This window comes from Symphalangus syndactylus, chromosome 3, assembly GCF_028878055.3.
Source record: "Symphalangus syndactylus isolate Jambi chromosome 3, NHGRI_mSymSyn1-v2.1_pri, whole genome shotgun sequence".
In the NCBI taxonomy this organism is placed as follows: Eukaryota; Metazoa; Chordata; class Mammalia; order Primates; family Hylobatidae; genus Symphalangus; species Symphalangus syndactylus.
In genome coordinates this window covers 62,207,457-62,229,868 of record NC_072425.2, presented here as the reverse complement: position 1 = coordinate 62,229,868, position 22,412 = coordinate 62,207,457, and the positions used below count along the sequence as shown (strand labels likewise).

The window sequence follows — 22,412 nt, the reverse complement described above, 5'->3', positions numbered from 1 at the left end:
CTGAGGTGTCCCTTATAACATTTTCCCCTTTCCCATATGCCTGTTGTAGGAATCATAATGCTACCATTGGGCATTTATTTCTTTGGGATACATTATTTCTCCGTCTGGTTGGAAAAGCTTACTATGGAGATACAGACTTTGATGGAGAGCACAGAGGAAGGGATCTTTTTGGAATATGAGGTCTAACTTTTGGAAGACTTACCCAAGTGGGGTTTCCCCAGTGGGGAGCTGAGGAAACCAGTGACCAGCAGAAGACATGGCAATGGAAAGTGTGAAAGTGCCTTACTCTGCCAGTGGGGCATGCTGAGGGCATGTTGGTTGGATTAGAGATTCTCAAACACAAAGATCATCTGGAGAGCCTCTTAAGACACAGATCGCTGGGCCCCACTCCCAGAGTTTCTGATTCATAAGGTCTAGCTTGGGGTCTGAGAATCTGCAGTTCTAGCAAGTTCCCCAGTGATACTAAGGTTGCTGGTTTAGGGACCACACTCTGAGAATCATGGTTCTAGAGTCTGACTGAGAATCGTGAGGTGAAATGGTATCTGGAAGGGGAGAAATGCCCAGCACTACGGTGTCTTTTACATTTATGGTGTAAAATGATGTCTATTATATACAAAATGCGATGGGGGAAGACATAGATAGGGGAAGAACAAGCCAGTAGGAATTTAAGGCTTTCTTTACATGAACACCAGATATTTTATATTATCTCTCATTTTTTAGTGGGTAAACAGCATAGCTAAAAAATTTATAAGAAAAACACAGTTAATAAACACTAAACACTATCTTCCATGAATGTAAATTTAGACAACACAAAAATATAGAATTGTTATTTAATACATGTATTAGAAGTAACTCAGAAGCAACATAAATACACCTGGATAGAACTGAAACGGTTATTTATTAATAGGAAAAATCCCAGTTTCTTCCTTTTCCTGTCATACGTGGTTGACTAGAAAATCAGAAAACAGATCCTCATTATAATGCATTTGTGTAAAATGGTGAATTTTCTCTTTATATCCTTTACATTTAGAAGACTTTGATTTGATTCAAAATTTCAGACACTTTGTTGACCTCATGAATTTAAGGTACAAACGGGTGGCTCAGAATTCTTGGCTGTTTATTTCCTGAATCCCAGAGAGTCGTGTGCTTAATAACTGATGATGTGTGATGAATTTTCAGTGAATGCCTCTGGGGGGAATGTTCTGACTTGCAGCTCAGAGAGAAGCTGGAGCAGAAAGCAAAGGAGAAGGTTGCAAATCCCTTAATGAAATTTTTAATAAAAGAAGCTTTGAATGCATGCTTTTTTCAAATCATTGCATCCGACCATTTTTGAGAGTCGACATAACTGATCAAGAGAGTGAGTATTAAGAATGCAAAAAGACAGCACAATTAAAGAGAGAGGAACATCCGGGAGCAGGAGAAGGCCAGAAAGTAGCTTTGAACCTGGATCGGGAAATTTTCATGGTGGCCAGTTCTTTTGGAGACTTTTTCGGATTCCTATCTTTCAGTTTCTTAACCTTAAAGTAAAACTGCGCAGAACTTTGTACAGACCACCTCTACCACCACCCCATTCTATTCCTAACATTTCCTTAGTGAGAGGAAGCAAACTTTGTGCAAGAATACTACAAGGCTGATCTTTGCCAGGAGAGAGATGGGAACTGAGAATTAGTGAGGAAGTAAGCTGTGTGTAGGTGCTTCTTGAGAGCTAAGTCATCAACTTCACTTCTCTCTCAGGCTGTTTTTGCTCTTCACTCCATGGAGAGCCTCTCTTCCAGATGGCACTGAAGGCGCCTGATGGATTTCATTTCTGCTAGCCAGATGTCAGACTCCTTCTCAAAAGGGATAATGAGAAGACAGCAGGGGTCTCAATGAAGAGATATCCGGTGATACCTAGATCCCCAAACTACTCTTACCTCTCAGTAAAAAAGGCAGTGGTCTTGTTTGAAAGAAGGGGAAACAGCCACTTTCTTCCCCTTTTTTTGTTTGAAAATAATAAGTATTGTTTTTAAGCCTTCCTCAGAGTCAGAATACAGGTATGCATTGACCTCAAAGGTCCTCATGGTATTCTCTAACAAATGTAAATAAAAAGCTGTGGCAAGCCCGCTGAATGAGAAAGACAATGAGGAAAGGCACAGTTGTCTTCTCAACAATTATTTTCAGACTTCATTAATAAATTCTCCTCTGAAGCAGCAATCAAGCAGATTCTTCCCCTTGGCAAGATGTTTAACTGCTTCACAGAAATAGCTGTAATCAGACTAAGATTAGAACAGAGGGAGGCTTACTTTACATATTTCCTCCTGTAGTTTGTGAACAAGTGTACAAGGTACTAGGCAAGTAGGTTTCCCAACAGTTCTGTGTATAGCCCCTCAGGAGTCCTCATTCATTGACATACTTATATGTGTGGTTGAAAGTTTTCCTCTGCCCTATTTTTGAATCTTTTGTGTTTTATCAAAAACAGAATGAGGTACCCTCTCTGTATGTTTACATTGAAAGTTGGGGAGGGGGTATCTCAAAAGACCCCACTGAGGTGTAATTCATTGCAGGTTGTGTTGTAAGGGAGGGAAAATAAAGGGGTTGAGGAGAAAAAAAGAATTTTTTTTTTTTCAAAAAAGGATTTTGTGGCTTTTGGCACTGTTAATAATTTGTGTGGAAAAATAATGTTTTTTTGTGTGTTTAATCCTGTGCCAAGGCAGCTGCTGGTGCAGTAGCATTCTGCAACAAATTAGAGGGCAGTTAAAGCGAGATTTTCCACCATCAAGAACAAAGCAAGGCCAGTTAGCATGAGGACAGCTTGTTCTAGTTGCTAATGTGCTTAAAAACTTGCTGCACATAATTTGAAACAGCTTTTGTGTGAGGATGCCGTGGCTCCGGTTTCTGAGGTCTAGTTCTAATTCCAAATCAAATGGAAGCAGCTGAATTAGAAAATGACAAGTTATGCACTGACGTCGTCTGTCCTGGCTACAAAGATAATTTTTTTCATCATTGCTATTGATATGAAAGTTAATTCCCCTCAATATTAAAATATTTAATGGGTGACAGCTGTCTGAAATATGAAGCCTGCAGCCCCTGTTTACCAAAGGAGAGCTCTCAATAACTGTGTGGCAGCTCTAACACACTTACAAATTATTTAAAGATGTATTACCTTTGCTGGTAAGGAAGCAGATGTTAAAAAGATTCAGTGCCTCCTTAAAAGTTGATCTGAACCTCAAGAGTTTTAATCAGTGTAGCTTTTTATTTCACTGGCTTGGAATTAAATGGGATTCCTTGGTCGCAATGCATTGGAAAAGAGCATGCTGGAATCCAAATACCTTTCAGCGCTTAGAATTTAAAACTTTCATTTGTAACTCGGATAGGTTGTAGAGAATTAAATCTAGGTGGGAGAGAAATAGGAGAAGGCAGATTTTTAGTTGGAGTTTTTTGCCTACTTAAAGACGAGCTGGGCACAGCTATAGTGGTGAGAGGTTTTAGACCCTGTGTGCGCAAGAAATGAGTTCAGTTCCTAAATTCACATTCATCAGGCTGAATATTAAGTTCTTCTTAAAGGCCAAGTGCACTGCTGACACCCTCACTAATAGGATTTCAAATGGTATAGTTGTAACTATTCTAGAAAATACTAATAAACGACATTAAGGTCAAAAGAAGGCCTTGAAGAAATTTCAGAGATCAACATTTCTTTGTAGACTGTATATACATGAAGAAAAATGAAAGGATTTTAGCTAAGTTAAGATAAATAAAATAATTTTATTCAAAGGAAGTTTCAGAAAACCTGTCTTTTATCCATATTATACCATCGCATCTGGGGTTGGAAAATTTTGCACTTTTATTTTTTCTACAGCATATCAAATATGGGCTTCTTGAATTCACTTACTTTCAGAAAAAATGCAAATTGACCAAGTATTTAGTATGTATAAGCACTTATACATACTAAATTCTCTAGAGTTGAAGTTAAGTGAACTGGAAATCAGGGATTGGAGAAAAACGGTATGGGGAGGGCCTCTTAACACACAGGAAAGTGGAGTAGCTACTCAATTGGTGAAGGGCTACTGAGTTTGGTTATGCAAGTTGTACACTGCACAACTCAGGGAGTGCTATTCAGTTTGTAGTTAGACAGTGTATAATGTGTATGACCACCCAGAGTTATACCTGAATTGGTGTGATTTTAAGGTACATGGACAGATTTAGCTGTATAGATATTCCCATATGGACAATCACAGTACCTGATTATCTTGTCTAAGTACCTTTATAAGGGATAAGATTTAAATATTTTATATAAGGGACATTATCAGTGAAGAATGATACTGTAGTTAGCTAACACATTAACCTCGCCGTACTTTTCTTGGCAAAAGACAAGTTGTCACTATTATAAATCAGGATGCTAAAAGAAATGAATATAGGACAGATCAGTTTTAATAGTGAAATAGGAAAATATTAGAAGCTTAAGGGCCTGTTTAGCCAAGGAAGATGCATAATATGGTATCTTACACAGCAAAGAAAATCTGGGGGTATTGAGGACCTGGGTTGAGAAGATACAGAAAAGAGGAGGAAAAGCTTGCCACATTTTAGAATTTTTCATAGGGCTATCTTAATTACAGAAACAAATATTCATTTAAAATTTCCAATTATTTCTGTCTCCAGATTAGTAGGAAAAGGCCTGCAGGAATATATTCAAACTTTTTTTTCTTATTCAACTTCTATAAAGGCTAATTGGTCTTTCCAAAATTTAGAATTTCAACAAATACTTGTTGGGTAGCTCTTATCTAACAGACGTTGTAGAACATCTGCAATGGCAAATGTCAAAGTTCCTAACCTCAACTGGCAGACATTTAAGTAAGAGACATAAAGTAAGCTAAGCACATTCACATCAGCATAAAGAGTTATAAGGATTTAAAGAAGGTGGAGATCACCTATGGTTGAAGTGGGGGGTGGATCAAGGAAAGTTTTCTGATGAAGGTGCTGTATTTAGGTCAGGAGATCGAGACCATCCTGGCTAACATGGTGAAACCCTGTCTCTACTGAAAAATACAAAAAATTAGCTAGGCATGGTGGCGGGCGCTTGTAGTCCCAGCTACTCGGGAGGCTGAGGCAGGAGAATGGTGTGAACCCCGGAAGTGGAGCTTGCAGTGAGCCGAGATCGTGCCACTGCACTCCAGCCTGGGCGACAGAGCGAGACTCCGACTCAAAAAAAAAAAAAAGATGGGTCTCAATAGATGACACAACTAGTAACTGGGATTAGAAATGTGTTCCATGGTTTTAAAAGTCCCGAGAATTGTAAAAATTTAGATGGGTTGAAAAATTTTCAAAGAATCTTAATAAAATTAAGTTTGATTATAATTTCATTTGATTTGCTTGTGTTTTATGCTAGCTATTCTTGTTACCTTTAGGAGAGAGGTAGGTTAAAATAAGTAAGATACTTGCAATGATAAGGGATAAAAGTAATATATGGATAGGTATTGGCATAAGAATTTTTTTTTTTGATATAATCTGAATTGTCCGTTTACCCTCAGGAAAATAGAATTAGGTCATTTCCAGCCACACTCCTGTTCAATCTTCAGCTACTTAAATTTTATTAGCAGCATCATTATTTAACATTCTAACACACAAGTTATCTTTAGCCTTATTTACTTTATTTTGTTTTGCTCAATCCTACTGACATCCTTTGAGATACTGTGCAGAACATAACTCAGAATTGTCCTGAGACATGAGGGAGTTGTTACTCCTTTTCATGGGTTACTCCAGAGGGTATCAACTTCCTGGGACTTCCTGGTGGAATATGCTCCAGTGGCCAGATAATGCTTTCAGGCAGAGAGATACAGGAAGCCACTGGCTTGTAAGGGAAGCATCCACGGGTGATCTCCAAGAGGGCTGAGGGAATATGAGGGAAGCATCAACAGAGTTTTGCATGGTGTATATAAAAAGATAAAGAAAGAAACAAAGAGTAGGATTCTGTGGCCAATGCATAGTTGAATGGAGTAAAATAAATGTCCTTATTAGACTTATCAGTAATTTTAATATCATCAAGAACAGATTACATAGCTTTTATCAAACTTACTTGACTAAGGAACACATTTTTGAAGGAATATTTCACAAGGCTAATGGTGCCTAGAAAATAGTTTGTAAATATCTCATTTCCTGCATTTATGCAGTGTCTTTATGTTCAAAACACGCTCCTAGGCCCCAGATGGAATTAGAGAGATGTAGAGGTAAATCTGGCTTAAGTCTTGCCTTTAGGTTGCTTATGATCCAGTAGGGAAGATGAGGCATGTGTGAAACAGTCATAATGTACATATAAGAAATTACAGTTATATGGGAGATTAAAGATTATCTTTAGCTGGGATACAAGGAAGGCTTCCTGGATGAAGTGGCATTGACCTGGACCTTGAATTTAGGGTAGGCTTGGAGAATGTTAAGAAGGAGGAAGTGCCACTTTACTCTAGGCTTAGGAAACAACATAAGGAGGGGATTTAATGGGGGAATAGTGTTGAAACACTATATAGATGGTCATAAAGTCTACAAAAGTTTGGCCAGATAAGAAACAAAATATCTAAAACTTCTCTCAGTAATAAACTATATATATATATTATATATATATAAACATATATATGTAGTATACATATACACACAAACGTATCTTCAGAATCCTGATAATTACCTTTCCATGTTCACATACACCCTTATGCTCTTGGTTGGTGAATCTAGAAAATAATTCGAAATGTCATGGAACTGCCTGGTGGTCTGTGGACAGCTCCCTTGAGATTTCTTATCACTTTCACCACATCTGGAGCTGTTACAGTTGTGGTATCAACTAGCAAAAGGAGGACATTGAAAACTCCCCTCCATAGAAGACTACCTATTCCAGGAGCAACTACACTCCAGAATCTGTCCATTTAACCCCCAAACTTAAGAACACTGTACTCCTTTAACCTAAGCAAGCTCTCGTAAATGCTTAGGTGACTATCTGTAATATAAGGCCAAGGGGATTAGTTCAGTTCTCATGTCAGTGAGAGTATGAATGATTGATTTCATTAAAGCTCTGCTCCTGGTAAAACAATTCAAATAATATGAAATTATATTGTTGAAAATATACCAAGAACTTGAAGAAAAAAATTAATGACTTCTTTTCATTTTTTAAATGTTGTGTTCTAATCCTTAGCCAGATGCATACATATTTTTTTCTTACCATGAGTGATTACAATTTTGTAATTTTATTTATTGATGTATCTTACTTTTTGTTTCTCCATATTCTTTTAAATTTTTATTGAAGGATCTATTTTAAAATACTAATTTGATTGTTTTGTAAAAAATCATTGTAAAAATGTCAGTCAAAACTCAAAACTACAAAAGAAAGTAAAAAAAAAACCCTCAAAATTCTGTATCTCAAAATAACTATCATTAACATTTATTATATATAATTCTAGACATACTGGCATTGTGTTTCAGTGAGAAAGGCAGATAAAATAAAATTGAGGTAATTGCTGAATTTAGATAAATCTCTGTTTAACAAAATATAGGGCTTCCTGAAGTATCCCTTTAAAGTTACTCATCAAAGTAGTATAGATAGACTATAAGAGATGGTAGTGGTTTCTTTGGTTTATTTTGGTTTTCTAGCTATGTGTTTCAACTTTGATTCAGCCTTTAAGAAAGAAAATTAGGCCGACATGGTGGCTCACGCCTGTAATCCCAGCACTTTGGGAGGCCAAGTGGGCGGATCACGAGGTCAGGAGATCGAGACCATCCTGGCTAACATGGTGAAACCCCGTCTCTACTAAAAATACAAAAAAATTAGCTGGGCATGGTGATGGGCACCTGTAGTCCCAGCTACTCAGGAGGCTGAGGCAGGGGAATTGCTTGAACCCAGGAGGTGGAGCTTGCAGTGAGCCGAGATTGTGCCACTGCACTCCAGTCTGGGCAACAGAGTGAGACTCTGTCTCAAAAAAAAAAGAAAAAAAAAAAAAAAGAGAAAATTAGACTTCTTATTTCTCCCACCCATTTTAATCTTTGTATTATTATATTGTTATTCTAATATCATCAAGTTGTATTTGCATTATCTTCTGTAACCATAATTTTTGTAGTCCTGAGTTCTTTCTTTAGGTTCATCTCCAGGCTAACTGGATAAAGGGCTCTCAAGTTTTTTTTATACTTGAGCTCTTTCATGCTGTAGTGGAGCACTGTTTAATAGAACTTTTTGTGATGACAGAAGTGTTCTGTACCTGTGCTGTTCAGTACAGTAACTACTAGCCATATGTGGCTTTCAAACACTTTAAGTGTGGCTAGTGTGACTAAGGAACTGAATTGTAAAATTAATTTGATTTTAAATAATTAGTTAATTAAACTTTAAATGACCACATATAGCTAGTGGCTACCACTACCATACTAACAGTGGTAGTATGGTGACCAGCAGTTCTGTCTGTCTTTAATGCTTTGGCATATCTTCAAAGCTTTTATATGTTTATATCAAAGATACAGTATATTGGGTCATTGTTTCCACTAGCATTTTGTAGGCATTGAGTGTTGCCGTGAAAAGTTTGGAGGCTATTCTGAGTTTTTCTTCCTTATTTGACTTTTTTTTTTTTTTTTTTTTTTTTTTTTTACGTTTTGAAAGATTCTGAAGCTGGGCTGGGCAAAGAGAGGAGGCTGCCTACATCTGTTAAAACAGGCATGATCCATGATATTTTGAGCTATTTTACACATTTACCAAACAGTACTAATAACAGGGCTGCATGTCCACATGGGTGTGTCAACATGGGAAGGTTATTATATCTGCAAGGTAGTTGATATTTCAGTTTCACAAAACAGAAACTTAAGAGAGGTTAAATAATTTGTCTAATATTACACAGACAGTAAACGGTAGAAGTAGGATTTGATCCAACTAGTCTGTTACTGCTTTTTCTACCACCCTATAGATTTAATCTTTTTAGCAGCAAAAAATATTTTCCTAAAAATAAGTTCCTGTGTAGAATTCTAAAATATAATTTTTTAAAAAACTATTTACAATTGTCTTAAATTCTATAAATTTATTTTATTTTATTTTTTCAAGACAGAGTCTTGCTCTGTCTCCCAGGCTGGAGAACAGTGACATGATCTTGGCTTACTGCAACCTCTGCCTCTCTGGCTCAAGCAATCCTCTGACCTCAGCCTCCCAAGTAGCTGGGACTATAGATGTGTGCCACCATGCTGCTTGGCTAATTTTCTTATTTTTTGTAGAGACAGGACCTTGCCATGTTGCCCAAGCTGGTCTCGAACTTCCTGGGCTCAAGCAACCCATTGTCTCAGCCCCCCAAAGTGTTGGGATTACAGGCGTGAGCCACTGCACCCAGCCAATAAATATATTTTAAATGTCAGGTTTTAAACATAACTATTAAAAAGCCAATCCATGGCCAGGTGAGGTGGCTCACACCTGTAATCCCAGGACTTTGGGAGGCCGAGGCGGGTAGATCACCTGAGGTCAGGAGTTCTAGACCAGCCTGGCCAACATGGTGAAACCCCGTCTCTAATAAAAATATGAAAAATTAGCCAAGCATGGTGGTGCGGGCCTGTAAACCCAGCTACTCGGGGGGCTGAGGGGCTGAGGCAGGAGAATCACTTGAACCCTGGAGGCAGAGGCTGCAGTGAGCCAAGATTACGCCACTACACTCCAGCCTGGGCGACAGGGCAAGACTCCATCTAAAAAAAAAAAAAAAAAAAAAAAAAAAGCAACCCCACAAGAATAATAAGGTGACTTTAATTAATACCATAATTTGAAATCAGAGGTTGTGACTGACAATTACAGCCTTAACATTACTCAGCATCGAACCTACTTCTATCTGGTTTGGTTTGCCTTGGCATGGAGTTCATGACTCATGCAGATAAATAGTTGTCATGGTCTCTCTGCTCAGGACATTCCTCAATTAAACTGATTCAGAAACTTAAAGGGGAGTAATAGAGAAAGTTTTGTTTTAAATTTGAATCATCTAATAAGTGCTTGCACTTATTAGTTTTATTAGCACATCTAATAAGTGCTTGCATTTCTTTCTTTCTTTTTTTTTTTTTTGAGACAAAGTCTCACTCTTGTCCCCCAGGCTGGAGTGCAATAGCACGATCTCAGCTCAGTGCAGTCCCCGCCTCCTGGGTTCAAGCGATTCTCTTGCCTCAGCCTCCCGAGTAGCTGGGATTACAGGTGCGTGCCACCAAGCCCGGCTAATTTTTGTATTTTTAGTAGAGATGGGGGTTTCTCTATGTTGGCCCGGCTGGTCTCGAACTCCTGACCTCAGGTGATCTGCCTGTCTTGGCCTCCCAAAGTGCTGGCATTATAGGCGTGAGCCATTGTGCCAGGCCAAGTGCTTGCATTTCTTAACTTAAAACAGGAAGTTCAGCCCCCAACTTACAGTAAACATCAAAGTTCTCTGTAGTATGCTGTGTGTCACTGGTTCAGTTATAATTGAATACGTGAATACTGAGCTATGCCAAGTGTTTGAGCCAAGTGAACATGTATGAGTGTTTCCAGTACACGACTGAGCAGGGTATCCCATGATGCACTAGATATTTACCTGAGCAAATTTTCAAAAGATGAGTTTAGACCTGTAACTTTTCCAATTAATTATACATTTATAAGAAGTTCATAAAATGTATAAAGCAAGTAAAGGAGACTTTCTTCTGATACGTGTAAAAAATAAGAAAAAAGGATTAAACTGGCAGCATAGGTTAAATTTTAGTGATTTTCAGTGTCACATAATCTGATAATTACATATTAAAATCAGTAGCTCCTTTTTCTAAACACAGTTTAAAATGTTAAAATATGCTTGAAAATCTATTTGAACCAAATGACCCACAAAACACTGCTGAACAGTTTGAAGTACCTTGTAGTCCCTCTATCAAGCCTCATAGGCTTTGATAGTTACAAATACTTAAGTCTATGTGGCATCTATCAAAAACATTGCCCCAAGCTTTCATGGTTTTGCTCCTAAAGCTATTAGTTTATGTTCTTTCTTTTGTGGCCAGGGTAAAAAGGTGGCTCACTCACACCTGCTTGTTCTGACTTGACAGAGAGGGGATCACTCTTCCTGTTCAGATCTTGTAGACATTGGAGCAAAGTGTGTGTGTGTGTGTGTGCGTGTGTGCGTGTGTGTGTGTATGTGTGTGTGTGTTTATGTGTGTGTGTGTATGTATGTTGTAAAAAGTTGTATACATTACTGGGGTTAGTGGTCCAAAAATGATCTAGGCTGATTATATTGAATATTAACACAAATCCTGTATAAAGATCCTTACCTGGTCAGCTCTTTCTAGAGAAGCACCTATATTTTTTTTACCCAGCATGAATCCATTTTTGGTAGCTCTGGAAAAAAATCCCAGAAGTGAACATTCTTCTCCTCTGGCTTTCTCTTCAGTTGAAATTTTAAGCTTCTGTGGTCCCTCATTTTAGTTCTATTCTATGGCCCTTATCTGTTTTAATAAAGAAGGAGCAGGTCCATACAAGCAGAGAGAGCAGGTATCAGATGCATGCGGACGTTGAAGTTTGAAATATTCCGAACAGAGATCACACACTGACTTCATGTATGGCAACGGGCACTTGTAAGTTTAGGAATAGCCCAAGCATTAGTCCAGACTATGAAGTCCTTTATCAAAATCTCAAGGAATAACTTTCAAAGTGGAGTTTGAGTGCCCATAGGAGGTAATATATTTTACAGATATCTCTTATATGCAATCTGGGATGTGAGATAGATCCATTCATTAAATGAATGACGGTAGGAACCGTTGAGGACCTGTAGTCAACAATCTTTATCTGCTGTATGAGTCCCACTGAGGTGCAAGACATTCTCTAAGCCCGTAGGCCAAGTGAGTGCCAGCTCATCTCTCACTTATTAAATGCTAACTATTTAGCCAAATATTATCCTTGACTCTGGAAAGACAGCAACATAGACATGGTCCCCGTTCCCATGGAACTGATTGTATTGTGTGACAGCAGACGCTTGAAGAGAGATTTCAGTACAGAGTACTAAGAGTGGGATAGATTTTCCTAAAGTGATTTCATCACTTCCTTTCAGCTTCTAGGGTCCTGCTGCTGCAGCTGCTTCTGCAATCATTAGCCAACATTTATATGCTTGATTATTTTATTCTTCACAAACCCCTTTAATATAGCTACTATTATTGGCCCCATTTTATGACTAAGTAAACTGAGGCTAAGGAAAGTAAGCAGCTTGTCTGAAACCGTTCTTTTAACCTGCTAATGTGAAGGGATATGACTGCTTCAAATACAAGAAAATACTGTCAAGAGAATGAGAAGACAAGCCACAGGCTAGGAGAAAATACTTACAAAAGACATATCTGATAAAGAATGGTTATCCAGAATACACAAAGTACTCTTAAACTCAACAATAGGAAAATGAACAACCCAAATTAAAAATGAGCAAAAGACCTGAACAGACATCTTACTAAAATAGTTACATAGATGGCAAATAAGTATATAAAAAGATGCTCCACATTATATGTCATTAGGGAACTATAAATTAAAACAATTAGATAATACTATGCCTGTTAAAATGGCCCAAATCCCAAACAATGTCAATGCCAAATGCTGGTGAGGATGTGGAACAAAAGGAACTCTCATTCGTTGCTGGTAAAAATGCAAAATGATATAGCCACTTTGGAAAATAGTTTGGCAGTTTCTGACAAAACTAAATATTTTCTTACTATATGAACCAGCAATCTTGCTTTTTGATATTTGTCCAAATAAGCTGAAAAGTTATGTTCTCAGAAAAACTTACATATGGTTGTTTCTATCGGCTTTATTCATAATTGCCAAAACTTAGAGGAAAAGTAGATATCCTTCAATAGGTGAATGGATAAATACACTGTGATACATCTAGACAATGGAATATTATTCAGGGCTAAAAATATATGAGCTATCAAGCTATGAAAAGACATAGAAGAACCTTAAATGCATATCACTAAGTTAAAGAGGCCAATCTGAAAAGGCTACATACTCTATGGTTCCAACTATTCTGGAAAAGCTAAAACTATTTAAAAGATCAGTAGTTTCCAGGGCATAGGCAGGACAGAAAGATGAATAGGAGAAGCACAGAGAATTTTTAGGGCAGTGAAACTATTCTGTATGATACTATAATGGTGGAAACATGTCATTATACATTTGTCAAAACTTACAGAATGTGCAATATCAAGAATGAGCCTTAATGTGAACTATGGGCTTTAGATGATAATGATGGATCAATGTAGGTTCATCAGTTGTAACAAATGTACCATTCTTGTGTGGGATGTTGATAGAGAGGAAGGTTGTGTTTGTGTGGGGGAAAGTGATATATGGGAACTTTCTGTACTTTCCACTCATTTTTTCTGTGACCTGAACTTCTCTAAAAATTAGGTCTGCTTAAAAATACTGTTAGCTCTTTTGCTAAGATTTATCAAGAAGGTTAGTGTAGCAATCAACTGGCCCCAGGTTCAGCATTTTTTTTTTAAACCCACATTGGGGTATGGGTAACTTTTTATTTAGTAGAGCTCTAGGTAGGCTTGAATCTACAAATCACTTCATTTATTTTTCAGTCTTATACAACTTTGGGCAGATGTCAGAAGAAGGTACTAAGGAAAAAATACCCTTAAGCAAGAAGAAGGTTATACACCTTAATTTTGTTTTTAACTTTAGAAACCTCACTATGTTAAACTTCCTCATTTGAAATCTATTGTTAATGGCTCTTTTCCTCCCACAGTTGAGGGTGGGCAGATTATTACCAGTCCATGCTGACTTTGAACAGGGCATACATTATGGGAAGGCCCCACTGAGTTTATTATTAATCCTGTATATAATAGAAAAAACCCTGAAAACCTCTACCCAAACTTGACCCTTTGTTTCCTGTCTGCGTTATTGTTTGTGGCGGTGTGCCGCTGCCTGACCTACTATAAATGCCAAGTGCACAGCTCCTTTGAATTTCACTCTACAGCCATAAATCGTTTGTCCATTTATAAATAAAATAAAATGTGGGATACGGTGGAGCTCAAGAGAGCATATTGTCTGAAACTCTTGGATCTCATTCTCAGCGCAGATGTGCCAAAGCTGTTTGGCACAGTATAAATTGAGCTGGATGTTAGGGCTGTTCACAGCCCCCTGGGGGCAGGTGGGCTGGGTACTTGGCTGAGATTGCCTCAGAGCATTAGAAAATGGTAATTGCCTGAGACTTCTTATGTTTTCTCCTGAAGCATTACTCTCTTCCTGGTTCTCTAGTATAACTGTGAGGGTTGATTTGAAATAGCCAGAAGTATTAATGATTGAGAAAAAAAGTATTATATTCAGACTACATAAAAAGCAGACTCTTCTCTACAGAGACAAATGTAAAGAGAAAACAAATTCTAATTCTGATCCTATTTTATTTGGTTCAAAAACGCTAGGAAGTTCTGGAAGATTGAACTCCACTTTGATGCTCTACTTTCTATGTTAGTGGTTTTTTTTTTTTTTTTTTTCCCGTGGAGTAAGAGCAGGATATGGTACCTCACGAATTAATGCTAACTGGTAATTGAACAAGAATTGTGTGGAAGTGAGTTAAGAGATGGTCTTGTGTCATGGAAAGCGTAGTAGTAGCTGGACACTGGGGTGCTGCCTCTAAGTTTTACTGCCAATTAGGGTTATAAACTGATGCTGAGCACTTAAATTATAGGGTGTCTGTTGCCTCCTGTGTAAAATCTGAGAAGAGAAGAAGGTTGACTTAGCCTGTGGTCACCAAGGTTCCTCCTTCTTGTACCTTTTTAGAGTTTTGTGAAAATAACCTGGGATGCCAGGGGTCAGCTTTGGATGTCCTCCTTTGAACAGTCTTCCCCAGACTTTTTTGTCAGCCTAGTGAGGGGTCCACAGTTGCACTGACACTGTCTGCCCTGCACTACAGGATGAACAGATCATAGGAGAGTACTGATTCTCCAACCTTACATGGTCTAACACTTTGTAGTTTAAAAAGCACTTCTGGGCGGGGCGCGGTGGCTCACACTTTTAATCCCAGCACTTTGGGAGGCCGAGGTGGGTGGATCACGAGGTCAGGAGATCGAGACCATCTTGGCTAACACAGTGAAACCCCATCTCTATTAAAAATACAAAAGAATTAGCCGGGCATGGTGGCGGGCGCCTGTAGTTCCAGCTACTCGGGAGGCTGAGGCAGGAGAATGGCATGAACCCGGGAGGCGGAGCTTGCAGTGAGCTGAGATTGCGCCACTGCACTCCAGCCTGGGCTACAGAGCCAGACTCCGTCTCAAAAAAAAAAAAAAAAAAAAGCACTTCTGCATATATGATCATCTCGAGAATTCCCTGAGATGGGAACTGTTATTGTCCAGAGTTTACAGGTGAGGAAATATCTGTAGAGACACAAAATGTGCTTATCCACACCATACAGAATCATCCAAGGCAGTCATAGCCCGGTAGTATAGGCTTAGGAGTTGAAATCACCTGGGTTTGAATCAACTGCCATTTATTCTTTTTGTGATCTTGGGCATTGCTTAATCTCTGTTTTTGCCTTTGTACAAAGGAGATAATAATACTCAAAGGAATGTGTAAATATAATGTGAATGGGAGGGCAAACATATGTTTTTATATAATACATGAAAAATGCTGGCTGTGAGTGGTGGCTCATGCCTGTAGTCCCAGTGCTTTGGGAGGCCAAGCTGGGAAGATTGCTTGAGGCCAGGAGTTCAAGGCCAGCCTGGGCAACAGAGTGAGCCCCCCCCACCATCCATAAAACAATAAAATTAGCAAGGCATGGTGGTACATGCCTCTAGTGCCAGCTACTCAGGATGCTGAGGTGTTCGAGGCTGAAGTAAGCTATGCTTGTGCCACTGCACTCCAGCCTGGATCACAGAGTGAGACCCTGTCTCAAAAAAAAAAAAAAAAAAAAGTGCTTTGCACAGTATCACCTCTGGAGTATATTCTTAAAAATGATAGCTACAATTACTTATTATTAAGTGAAGGCTTTCGGCCTTCTAATTCTATATTCATGATCTTTCTACTATACCTTGCATCTATTGGTAACAGACATTTTTATGATCTCAGTTACATTAATGTTTGGAGATTAATGTGTCTAAAAATTGTCAATTAATGGCCAACTAAGTCCTGTGTGTTTAAGGACATGCTGAGAAGGCTGTATTAGTCAGCTATTGAATGGGGTGAAAATGGGTCATAGGTCAGCCTAAAAGAACTGGAGCCTTTTATTCCACACTTCTCAAGGAAAACAGAAAAAACCAACCAACCAACCCCCAGTTTTTAAAAAACTTGTTCTTATAAAAATAATACACAGTAGTTTATTTTAAATTGTTTTGGAAAAACAGAGAGTGCAAATAAGAAAGAAATTAATGCTTTTTCTCTGAGAAACAGAAAATGGCAGATGATGCAGGTGCAGCGGGTGGGCGGGGCAGGTGCCCCGGGGGCACTAGGATGGGGAACCGCGGTGGCTTCCGCAGATGCTTTGTGGCATCCGGGGCCAGGGTTGTGGCCGTGGTCAGGGCTGGGGCCGGGGCCACAGAGCTCGCGGAGGCAAGGCTGAGACAAGGAGTGGATGCCCATCACCAAGCTGGGCCGCCTGTTCACTGGGACATGAAGATCAAGTCCCTGGAGGAGATTTGTCTCTTCTCCCTGCCCATCAAGGAGTCTGAGATCATTGACGTTTTCCTGGGGGCCTCTCTCAAGGATGAGGTTTTGAAGATTATGCCGGTGCAGAAGCAGATCTGCCCAGGCCAGCACACCAGGTTCAAGGCGTTTGTTGCCATCGGGGACTACGATGGCCACGTTGGTCTGGGTGTTAAGTGCTCCAAGGTGGTGGCCCCTGCCATCCACTGGGCCATCAACCTAACCAAGCTCTCCATTGTTCCTGTGCGCAGAGGCTACTGGAGGAATAAGATCGGCAAGCCCCATGCTGTCCCTTGCAAGGTGACAGGCCACTGTGGCTCTGTGCTGGTGTGCCCAGGGGCACTGGCATCGTCTTGGCCCCCGTGCCCAAGAAGCTGCTGCTGATGGCTGGTATCGATGACTGCTACCCCTCAGCCAGGGGCTGCACCTCCGCCCTGGGCAACTTTGCCAAGGCCACCTTTGATACCATCTCTAAGACCTACAGCTACCTAACGCCCGACCTCTGGAAGGAGACTGTATTCACCAAGTCTCCCTATCAGGAATTCACTGACCACCTTATCAAGACCCACACCAGAGTCTCGGTGCAGAAGATCCAGGCTCCAGCTGTGGCTACAACACAGGGTTTTTATAAAAGAAAAATGAAGTGAATTAAGCTGGTTAAAAAGAAATAAAAGAAAAAGAAATTAACAAAACATATTGCATATGGTTTCATCACTTATAAACAAATCAACTCACCTGATGGTATAATTTATTTGTTTTCTTTGAAAGGAATTATTTTTGTTCTTGTTGATCACAATTACTACCAACTGTATGTATAATTTAGTATCCTAAAAGTATGGGCCTCAGCTGTTGATAATCCTAATAGTGATTGTTTCTTGGTTTTGAGGAAAGTAAGGGGAGTGGGAACACACACAGTAGCTACTTGGGCAGTTTTTTTCTTTTAAAGGCTTAAATTTTATTTCAAACTGCAAAGGAAAAGCCACAAAGTCTGCGAGTGAAGCTCAAGTTTCAAAGCTGGAAACCTGATTCCAGCCTGTTGTTAATACTGTGTTACCATAGATAAGACCACTCATTTTCTGTGAACCTCAGTTTTACAATCTAAAAGTCACAGAAGCAGGCCTAGGACTGCCCCCAAACTGATTTTCAATTCCTAAAGCCTCCTGATGTGTAACTACAAGAACGGAGCCTATCAACCTCACAAGTCTCTTCAGATTCACTTCCGCATGGCTGTAGATGCCTCCAGGTATTCTCCAAATTCTAGCCACCAAGGGCAACCAGATGGACACTACATACAGATTTGCTGTTGTCATGAAATATGCTGCATGAGAACCATGTCAAACTCAGTACCTCAAACCACAAGTATTTATTGTTATAGATATGCAGGTCCAATTGAGGGTTGACGATGAAGCTGAGCTTGGCTGGGTGGCTCTGTTGCTCTTGGCCAAACTCATTCAGATGTCTAGGATTCTGGTGGAGACTGGCTGATATAAGCTGGGCTCAGCATGGGCAGTTAGATCCTGTTGCCCAAGTCTCTCATCCTCTTGCTGGTTCCATTGGGTCAGAGGGTCATGTTGTAGCAGAGGCACAAGAGAGAAGGCCAGTCATGCAGGGCTTTTCAAGTCTTTGGTCACAATGCACTTGCTAACATTTGTTTGGTAAAGGTAAGCCACATGGTCAAACCCAAAGCCAAAGGGTAGGGAAATGTGCTTCATCCTTTTAGGAGGAGGAGTTGCTAAATCACATGGTAAAACAGGTAGATAAAGAGAGGGCTGAAGAATTGGGCCATTGTTGCAATCTACTAGATACCATTCTCCTTTTGGAAACGTGAAGCTGCGTATATCACCACCCACACGCATTTGCACTGGTTGATCTCGGGAAAAGATTTTCTGCACCTGATACCTGTCCTTAAAGAATGGAAGATCTGGGTCTACCTTCCTTGGGACTCATTTTTCTTGCTAATCAGGTATCCAGGATTGTACAGATCAGTGCTATTCAAAGTGCTGTTCAAGGGCTGGCAGAATCAGCAATACTTCAGAAATTGTTGGAACAAATTCTTGGACCCCATATCAGACCTATTGAATCAGAAACTCTGGGGATGGGGTCCAGGAATCTGCATTATGAAAAGTTTTCTGGGTGAGTCTAATACTCAGTAAAGTTTGAAAAACACTGGTATGGATCAAATCTTTGCCACAATGTTTCTGGTAGCATCATTCTTATGTTACCTTGTCTTCTCTTATTTTGAACTGCCATCATTCATTACCTGACCCTTCTATTGGGGGTGTCAGGATGATAATAATCCAAGGTAGCAGCCTTCTTTACTGGACCACAGGCCAAAATGGGCTTCTGGATACTTCTATCCCACTTCAAGAGTGGACTTCTAGGAGAGCATGGGTGGAAAATTACAGAACAGAGCACTGCCCCAGCTGGTGCCCTGAGGCTTCATATCAAGTATGGAAAACATAGGAATAGGAGGTCACAGGCATATGCAAATCTTAATTTTTAAACTCTGCCCAATAGATACATATGTGCAATAGATACAAATGTGCCACAAATAAATGTCACATTTGTGTTATCTCAATAATTTAGATGAATCACTGGACTTCACAGCTAGAGGTGAAGAAAATAAAAGACTGTTTCTTCATACTTCTAAGAGAGTGAAAGTCATATTTTATGTGGTTGCAAAATTATTGGAGAGGGAGAACAGCATTGTTCCCCCTTGTCAGGGGAACTCTTGTCTAGGACTGTGTCAATCCTAGTAGTTTTATGCCTCATTTAAGGCGAGAGGTGTTACATCTTGTTTCCATTTAGCATTTAATATAATTCTTTATTGAAAATATAATATTAAACTATGCTATAAAATATGATATAATTTAATATAATAACTCCTAAACAAATACACTGCTTCCCCATTCTCTTCTCACTTTGAGATAGCAGAACTGGATTTATGAGTTTGAGTATCAGCATTTAACATTCCTAAGATGAAAATATCCAAAGTGTCATAACTCAGCACAACTGTGTGTTAACTGTGCACATTGTGTTTCATAGGGAAAGAAATGAAAGAAAATAAAGGGAAAGTAGGTAATTGCTCACAGGATAGAAGAAGATATTATCCTGCCAGTTTCTTCCTGGAACTGTATGCATCATGTCCTGTGTTTGTGATATAGCACAGGGAGTCATTGCTAACAATGAATAACATTATTGGGATGACAGCAGTTTAAGTGCAAAAGAAATTTGAGTTCTGACAAACCAGGCAGACACACACAACACGAAAAATGTATAATGCATCACCATGGCTGGTTGTGTCTGTGGCAGTTAAGATACTGATACTGATTGAGAGGCTCATCTGTTCATTTGATTGTGTCTCATGGTTTAAATCTCTCTAAAGGGTCGGGGTGGGGGTGGAAAAAGCTAGTTCGCTCTGATTGATGGTGCAAAGAGGGGGTTTTGGTCTGCTTCTCATGTAAATGTAAGGAATAAGCTTCTCTGAGTTTGCATTGACTTTGTTATCAGAGATAATAAATGGATGAATTCTAAAAAAGGACAGGGAATGTAAAAGCCTTGAAAGCTTTGAAAGTTGCTGTGTTAACCACACAGTCAGTTACAGATACCTTTGCCAGTGTTGCTGTCACTGTTTATTTGATAACTTGATCCTTTATGGAAGAGAACTTGGAGCCACAGTTGATTTTTTTTCCTTTTTCTCTCACACCCAAATTCATAAGACCTGCCATCTTCCCTTTCTCAATGTTTCCATAATGCATCTTTTTCTTTTCATTTTTGCTCTCACTATCTTATTCATCCCCAGCCTAATCATTTCTCGGTTTGACCTTTGCCACAGCTACCTAGCTGGTTTCCCTACCTCCAGTATTGGAAGTCCTTCTTTAAGGTGGACATCGGTGACCCTTTTATCCTTTAAATCATAAAGTCTTCCATGGTGCTCCATCCATCACCCATAACAATGCCCTCCAATGAGAATGCGCAAGAGGACAAGATAGGTTATAGGAGAGACATTAGGAAACACACATGTGCACACACAAATGATTCTAAAGAATTCAGAAATTATCACTTAATACAAGGAGTGATAATGGTACCTGTACTCTGTCCATGTGTCATGTCTGTAGTTGAGATAACCAATGGAAAGAGAGGGAATTCCATAACATAGAGCAGTAGACAGCAGTGCCCTTGTGAACCTGCTTAAGTGGGCTTACAGATTACATCATCCAATTTTAACCAAAAGAACTCCCAGAAAAATGGGTAAGTGACTTACAAAGCAATAATAAGACAATGGCAGAGCTGAAACTTTGCCTTCTTTTGGCACGACCTCTTTCTCAGCCACATTGTGTGGCAGAAACAATAATGAATGACCTAATTAGATCTGAGAAAGAGTCAGCCAAAAAAGAAATGGAAATTATCAAGAAGATTATTTTAATCATTAACAAAGAACCTCTCCAACAGTGTAATCTATGCCTTGAGATATTAGCTAATGATAGTAGTAGATATATGTAATGAGCATACATTATGTTTGTGTATGTAATTCTTTTTAGCTGATGGGATACACCATGAAAAGCTAGCTCACACGGTAAGTTTCAAGCTCTTCATCATGGAATGCCAAACCATCACACCTCAGCTTCTAGCTTTAGCCTTGGTTATTATCTGTCCATTCCCTCATTTCACTAGACTCTCCCAACTAATTATCTGTGTGACTTTGGGCAAGTCACTTAACCCCTCTGGGCTTCTGATTCCTTACCTGAAAAATCTAGGAGTGGGACTGGAGGATTTTTGAAGAATTTGCCAATCCTATTGTAATAGGATTACTAATAAAGACATACCTGAGAGTGGATAATTTATAAAGGAAGGTTGTTTAATTGACTCACAGTTCCACACGGCTGGGGAGGCCTCACAATCATGGTGGAAGGCAAAGGTGAAGCAAAGTCACATTTTACATGGCAGCAGGCAAGAGAGCATGTGCAGGGGAACTCCCCTTTATGAAACCATCAGATCTCCTGAGACTTATCACTATCGTGAGAACAGCAAGGGAAAAACCCACCCCATGATTAAATTAGCTTCCACCAGGTCTCTCCCATGACACGTGGGGATTATTACAATTCAAGGCTCACCTTTGGGTGAGGACACAGAGCCAAACCATATCACCTACACAGGTGTTCCTTGACTTATGATGGGGCTATGTCTTGATAAACCCATTGTTTAAGTAGATAATATAATAAGTTGAAAATACACTTAATAGCCAGATAAACCCATTGTAAAGTCAAAAAATTAAAAGTCCAGATGCTTCTTAATTTATAGTGGATTTGGGTCCCAATAAAAAAGTGGAAAAATTGTAAGTCAAACTATCCTAAGTTGGGGACCATCTGTAATTCAATTGTAATTTTATGTATCACCATTTAGGCATAATATTTTTATATATAAGTGGAGTTTATTTCTTCAATTATCAAAATTTTTAGAAATTTCTCTATTTTTGATAGAATTTCTTTAAAATATCTCACACTTCCCATTCTTCTTAAACAGAAAACGGAACATAATTTGACTTTCTCTTGATAACATAGGATCATTAATATACTACAATTCACTATATTGCACTGTCTTCTTATATAATGTTACCTCTAATCGCCATTGAATCATGCAGCTTGTTTGCCCTAATGCTAAATGGTTCCAGACTGCTATACTTTCCAATTCTAATGCCTGCCTTTATACTTGTTTCTTACAACCAAGTTGTGAACTGGTACTTCATACTCATTCATTGTATATGCCCTCCTCTCCTGTCTGTCATCTTTCAACTTTCTGGCCGTAAGGTGGAATGGGCTGGGAAAAG

At 39.2% G+C, this 22,412-nt stretch overlaps 1 pseudogene; it reads left to right on the top strand.

Moving 5' to 3' along the window:
- Window positions 1-16,336: 16,336 nt before the first annotated feature.
- On the top strand, window positions 16,337-17,232 carry LOC129478509 (small ribosomal subunit protein uS5-like; annotated as a pseudogene).
- Window positions 17,233-22,412: the final 5,180 nt, after the last annotated feature.